At 36.7% G+C, this 7,119-nt stretch overlaps 1 long non-coding RNA gene across 2 annotated transcripts; it reads right to left on the reverse strand.

The window, feature by feature from the left end:
• Positions 1–5,192: 5,192 nt before the first annotated feature.
• Positions 5,193–6,724, reverse strand: LOC118562161. 2 transcript variants are annotated; one of them, XR_004930474.1, is made up of 4 exons: positions 6,490–6,724; positions 6,250–6,321; positions 6,131–6,152; positions 5,193–5,371 (listed from the first exon to the last, which is right to left on the reverse strand). It is a non-coding gene; the product is annotated as an uncharacterized LOC118562161 (long non-coding RNA). The 2 variants fall into 2 exon arrangements; XR_004930473.1 differs by lacking the exon at positions 5,193–5,371 and having other exon boundaries at positions 5,874–6,152.
• Positions 6,725–7,119: the final 395 nt, after the last annotated feature.

A 7,119-nucleotide genomic window follows, 5' to 3' on the forward strand; every position in this document is an offset into this window, starting at 1 on the left:
TCAGTTTTGCTCCAAATGGTCCAGAACTATTTTTGCAAAACCATTTGTGCATTGTAACTTTGGTGTTTTGTAATTGTAGATTTTTTTTATCTGTCACAATTACAAAAAACCTACACATCCCATTCTCACTGATAAAGAAAAACAGGAAAACAATAAGTGAGAATGCTGACTGAGCATTCTCACTGATAATAACTAGAAAAAGCTGTTCCTGCGAAACAGCAGTGAGAATGCTTTCCTGCAGAATGATTGAGGAAAAGATGCATAAGATCTTTGAAGAAGAGAAAAAAAACTAGCTGAAAGTAAAATAACCAATTTTAATATGAAAAACAGGTGAAGGATTATGAAAAAATTAACTAGTTGAAGATAGTTGAAGGATATTTGAAAGTTGGTATTAGTAGTAGTACTATCAGTAGTAGTAGTTGTAGTATCAGTAGTAGTTGTAGTATCAGTAGTAGTAGTAGTAGTAGTATCAGTAGTAGTATTAGTATCAGTTGTAGTAGTATCAGTAGTACTATCAGTAGTAATGAAAGAAAGTAATGAGAACCACAATCCCTGGAAAAAAGTGTGACCATTACCAAAAAACCTACCAAGGTGACAAAGACAGACCTGCCCCATTTCTACACTCATACAACATTGGGCACCAGTTCACATGCGTAAAACAACTAAGCGACATTGTGGTCCATGTTGATTACAGCGAAAATTACACATGCAAATGTAGTAAAGAAATTAAGGACACTCACTTTAGTGGATCCCACCAGCAAGTCACACTACTCACAGGGGTGATGTACTTCAGTGAAGGACAAGCTGAATCATTTGCCACTATATCTGTTAGGTATTGTCAGGTGGATATCAGTTCTAATAAGGATAGTTGAAAGTTAGTTGTAGTAGTAGTACTATCAGCAGTAGTAGTTGTAGTATCAGTAGTAGTAGTTGTAGTATCAGCAGTAGTAGTTGTAGTATCAGTAGTAGTAGTAGTAGTAGTATCAGCAGTAGTAGTAGTAGTATCAGTAGTAGTAGTAGTATCAGTAGTAGGAGTAGTAGTATCTGTTGTAGTAGTAGCAATATCAGTTGTATCAGAAGAATTTGAAGGAATTTGAAGAATATGAAACAATTTAAGGATATGAAAAATTTGAAGAATTTGAAAGAATTTGCAACTTCAAGTCTAGGGTGACTAAAGCTCATATTGATCCAATAAATTCATCATGTTTTTGTTTGTTTGTTTGTTTGTTGTGGTGTTTTATACAGATTTCAATCATCTTTGTGCAAAAATACAAACATAGGATTCGACATCATTACATGTGGCCAGTGTGTGTGTGTGTGTGTGTTTTTTTTCACTAGTGTTGGCCATTTTGCAAACATCTGTGAGATTCAGAGTTCATCTATGTTCGTGTGACTCGTGTCCTAACTTTGGGTTTTAAATTAGCCGGTTCTAATTGCACAGATGTGGAAAACCTTTATCCATACCAACTTACCAGCTGATACCCCACAATGAGGCAGGATTCACACAATGGTGTGTCACTTTCGAAAAATAATTTTTTTTTATTTTACTTACAGGATTATTATTTATATATTTTTATAAGCTAATTTGCATTGTTTATAATAAAGAGTTCAGAAAATAATGACTTTTTTTCAAATCTGACCATAGTCAACAATATTACCAGATGACAAAGTATTACACATTCCAGAAAGTCAAGAATCCTCCAGATTACAGTTAACACACCATGAGGGAGTCCTGTCTTATTCACAGTATAATTATGACAAAGAAAATCCTGTTCATGATTACATTCAGATGTGATTAATGTAAAAGCTTAAAAATAAACCAGATTTGAGGAAACCTGTTGGAGAAATATAATGATACATAATTCTGAAACATGGCACAAAGCTGTCCATAGATGGACAGGATAAAAAAGTGTAATAGGCTATGTGCACGATGTTGCTACGCAACTTCCGCTAACTGAAAGGGGTAAGGGAACATACTTCCGGTTAGGCTGTTCACCCACGGCAAGCAATGGCGTTCTATACTCGCTGCCTGCAGGACCTTCCAAAAATCACAATCAACGACGTCCTCCGGTTTATACGAACCTTCTCATCTGCTCCACGGAGTAAAAAAGACAAAGGCTTCAAGTTTTACGTGTCGAACTACATTGACAACTTTGAAGGTAAGTAATGTACCAGTCGGTCACTGCTGAGCCAATGTTGACTACCTAGGTATTTTTTTTAATTCTGTACATACATATACTGTCTCGTTTTCACTTATAACATATTTGTTTTAACTTCAAAGCCATTGTTTCAGATTCTGTTTTAATGTTTTAACCACAGTTTCCAACAAAGAGAGAGAGTGAGCGTCAGGGCGGTCTGTTACAGATCGATGCGCAAAAATGATAAGCCTCATGAACTCAGAGTAGGGTGAAATCACATGAAATGCTTTTGTTCTATGCAAAGAGGACTATATTTTGGGGGTCTTATGTCGCTCGTGTGCAGCATAAGTTGTAAGTATTTCTAGCTGTTGTGTGTTGGAGTATTAGCGCACATATAAGTTAGCTAACTTTAGCATTAGCTTAGCTACACAAGAGCCCCAGAAGCTAGTCTGTTATGACTACAGATTTTCATTATATTGTAAGTTCAAATATATATGACTCTGTTAATACTAAGGCCAGTTCCTAGGCCTGTTCATTCTGCTCTTTTGCTTTTTTTTTACTTACTTTAAAGATTGGAACACAGTGCAGTTTACCGCGGTGAAGTTGGTTTTATATTGGACATTGGACATTCAAGCTCCGCGGAGTCAGCGGGATCAATTTATATTATTTTCATATTAGCTGGTCACAAGATAAGAAATTTATTGATTTTTGTTTCTCAAGAGTGCTTGGTTCAAAGATTTGTTGACGGTCCCTAACTGCACCACGGCGTAAGGAAGGGGGGGGAGCAGCTGAGAGACGCTGGCCGAAATCGGAGTGCTTCAACCGGATCAACCGTGAGCTAGATCCCGCTGACTTCGCGGAGCTTGAATGTCCAATATCAAACCAACTTCACCGCGGTGTGCAGTTTCTATGTGAGCGACGTCTGTTGTTTACGTTGCGTGCGTTTGGTTGGCAAATATGTTCAGAAATGTCCATCTTATTTAAGTTATGACGTTAGGTAAGCATTACTTTTGTAAACAAAGTTTCTTCATTGTACTATTACTTATTAAAAATATGCATGGTGCCTACCAAGATTCACTGACGCGATGACTTCGCATTCGCTTGTATAAGCCTGCTCAAAGTTGTGGTTTTAGACGCTTTGTGATGCATGAAAAAGCTTGAAATTGATTAAAAACACTGATCACCAAAAGCGCATTGTGCTGCAAAGATAGTTCTTACTCTGTAGACATCTGTATCTAATAGTTATGAAAAACAAATTGGAATGTCAACCCAAAGTGCACACATGGAAAGAACCTATATAAACATATATGTTTTAATATAGGTTTTGATATAGGTTTTAAATATATGTGACATATATAAAATTGGCCGTTTTCCTATATTATATGTACGTATATGTACATATATGTGCATATATGCAATACCACATATATGTACATATATAAAATTGGCTGTTTTCCTATATTATATGTACATATATAAAATTGGCAGTTTTCCTATATTCAATTCAATTCAATGTTATTTATATAGCGCCAAATCATGAAAGATGTCATCTCAAGGCACTTTACAAAATCAAGTTCAATCATATTGTACAGATTGGGTCAGATTATACAGATTGGTCAAAAATGTCCTATATAAGGAAACCAGTTGATTGCATCAAAGTCCCGACAAGCAGCATTCACTCCTGGGGAACCGTAGAGCCACAGGGAGAGTCGTCTGCATTGTACATGGCTTTGCTGCAATCCCGCATACTGAGCAAGCATGAAGCGACAGTGGGAAGAAAAACTCCCCATTAACGGGAAGTAAAACCTCCGGCAGAACCGGGCTCAGTATGAACGGTCATCTGCCTCGACCGACTGGGGTTACAGAAGACAGAGCAGAGACACAACAAGAGAGACAAAAAAGCACAGAAGCACACATTGATCTAGTAATCTGTTCTACATTAGATGGTAGTAGCAGGTGAGCCGTCTTCTCTGGATGATGTCACAGTTAACAGAACGCCAGACCAGGTGTACCTACTATGAAGAAAAAGAGAGAGAGCAAAAAGTTAAAAGCTGAAATGACGACAGTCATTTCAATGTAATACAATGCAAAACTGGAGAACAGTAGACTAAAGAACAGTAGAAATCAGTAGAGTGAGAAAATTAGACCCTGATGTCCTCCAGCAGCCTAGGCCTATCACAGCACAACTATAGAGATAGCTCAGGGTATGAGCCACTCTAACTATAAGCTTTGTCAAAAAGGAAAGTTTTAAGATTAGTTCTAAAAATAGATAGGGTGTCTGCCTCAGGGACCAAAACTGGGAGTTGGTTCCACAGGAGAGGAGCCTGATAGCTAAAGGATCTGCCTCCCATTCTACTTTTAGAGACTCTAGGAACCACCAGCAGACCTGCAGTCTGAGAGCGAAGTGCTCTGTTAGGAACATACGGGGTAATCAGAGCTCTGATATATGATGGAGCTTGATTATTAAGGGCTTTATACGTTAGAAGGAGAATTTTAAATTCTATTCTTGATTTAACAGGAAGCCAATGAAGGGAAGCTAAAATTGGAGAAATATGATCCCTCTTGTTGATTTTCATCAGAACTCTTGCCGCAGCATTTTGAATCAGCTGAAGACTTCGAACTGCATTTTGTGGACTTCCTGATAGTAAAGAATTACAATAGTCCAGCCTTGAAGTAACAAATGCATGGACTAGTTTTTCAGCATCACTCCTGGACAGAATGTTTCTAATTTTGGCGATATTCCGGAGGTGAAAAAAGGAAACTCTGAAAATCTGTTTAATATTATATGTGCATATATGTCTATATATGTGTGTATCTATATCCGTGCATACATGTACCTATATGTGTACCTATATCCGTGCATAAATGTACCTATATGTGTACCTATACCCGTGCATGCATGTACCTAAATGTGTAGATCATGTGCATACATGTACCTATATCCGCTGATACATTTATCTATATCAATCCACACATATATGCACTTGTTTACCTATGTATTAGCAAAATTATAAAAATCCATAGCTACTAGGCAACATAAATAATAGCCCAAAATGCAGAAATTTAACATTATTTATTAACTTAAGAACAATCAAAGTACAAGAACAAAAAAAAGTAACAGAAATACCCCCCAAGAAATTATCTTGTGGATCTTCTCAGCTCTGTGAGCTTTGAATTAATGGATGTGCCTATCTGCCCTCGGCTGGCTGCTGGCCACTTCTTCAATGTAGCATCTAGAGAAGACCAAAAAAAAAATATTAAAATACCACTTCATCAGGAACCCAAAGTGCTTACTGCTTGCTGCGATTGGACACATATTTTGGATAAAGGGCTCACCATGATAAAAAATATGTCATGTAAACATGTCAATTGAAAGATTCTGATTGGACTCTAAATCTAAAATGAATTCTGATTGGAAACATCACATGCTATTATTCTGAATAAGGCTTGATGCATATGCACTTTGGATTATTTGTTAACATGTAAAGTGATTCAGAGTTTCTAATCCCTCAAATTTTTAATCTGATGTAAGAAACTTTACACATGTAAACATATATCGTTGTCAATAAACTGCACTTTTGTAGCATTTTTCCTGCACCCAACCGTACCCAAAATACTTTACAATGGCCTCCCATTGACCCACTCCACTGGTGAGCTGCCATGATAGGTTTACTCAAAGAGATATAAGATACGCATTAAAATCAAGCAAATCCATTACCGGTAAAGACGAACTAAGGCACAAACACAGCACAGAATGGTTTAAGGGTGAAGGAGGGGTGAATATGATTTTTTTATTAACCCTTCAGACGACAACATGCCATGAAGTTATTTGCAACACTATATGTCCTACAAAATAGAGGACAACACACCTTACAGTGCAATACCCCAGAAATGTGGCTTAAGAAGACAAAAGGTAGGATCAAGAAGTGAGCAAACGATGAATTAGTATTATAGGTGCTAAGCAGATACAGTCAAAATAATGGGTGCCCTACCTTATACAGTCTCTGTTGATGCCTAATAAACATTGATACAAGTATGCTATGGTTAAAGTGGTGAAATAAAGTCTTTAAAGTTTTGTTTTACCTTGTCAACGCATTATGCATTTACTCACCAATAATGGCTGCCTTTTTAATTTGGTCAAGGGCAACCAGCTGCTCCCCATCCCCTCTGGTTGGCTTCCCACCTTAAAATAATATTTCAAAATGAAGGTGGAGAAAGTAAGTTTTTGTTTTTTTTAATATACACATCACGTTTTCTTGAGCTATTAAACATAACAGTCATAATTAATTCCACAGACTATGACTGACTTTTTTTCCAAGACAGAAGAGATTAGGAACATTTTATTTTGTACCATTTAGGTTGCTTTTCAGCAAAGTCTCCAGGACAAAGGTGCCCATTAGCAGATTCCTCACCATGGCAGTAGCAGAGGTGGCAAGGCGGGTTGCTTTCCATGCTTCTGCCTGGCAAAACACTCCAGAGCCCTTTATAACTTCAATCTAAAAAATAATTTCAAATCACAATATTCATTTATTGTCAACTTTTAGAAACCTTTTGATGTTTCATATTGATTCTTATGCTTAGTTTCCCAATAGTAATTAGGTTTTATAAATGCAGATTAATGATAAAGATATATAAAACAAAATAATGATTGCCCTAAACTTATAACACTAATTGTCTTCTACAAAGCACATAACATGTATTACTACATAATATGTTATTCACCTGTGTTTTTGCAGTCTTGTTTGAGAAGAAAAACATTGTTAAATTCAACAATTGTAAAACTTCAACAATTTTATGCATGTGGGGCAAGTAAATTATATATTACCACTAACTATCCCAATATAAAAATCCTTATAGCTCAGTTGGAGCCTTAAGTAAAATAAGTACAGAAAAATCTGAGGTATAAAAGGGTTACACACACCTGTGGTGTCTCTCCAAAGAGCTCAGTCATCATGTGACTCTTTTTAAAGGGCTCGGTCTC

The sequence above is a fragment of the Fundulus heteroclitus genome, unplaced genomic scaffold (assembly GCF_011125445.2).
Source record: "Fundulus heteroclitus isolate FHET01 unplaced genomic scaffold, MU-UCD_Fhet_4.1 scaffold_81, whole genome shotgun sequence".
NCBI lineage: Eukaryota > Metazoa > Chordata > Actinopteri > Cyprinodontiformes > Fundulidae > Fundulus > Fundulus heteroclitus.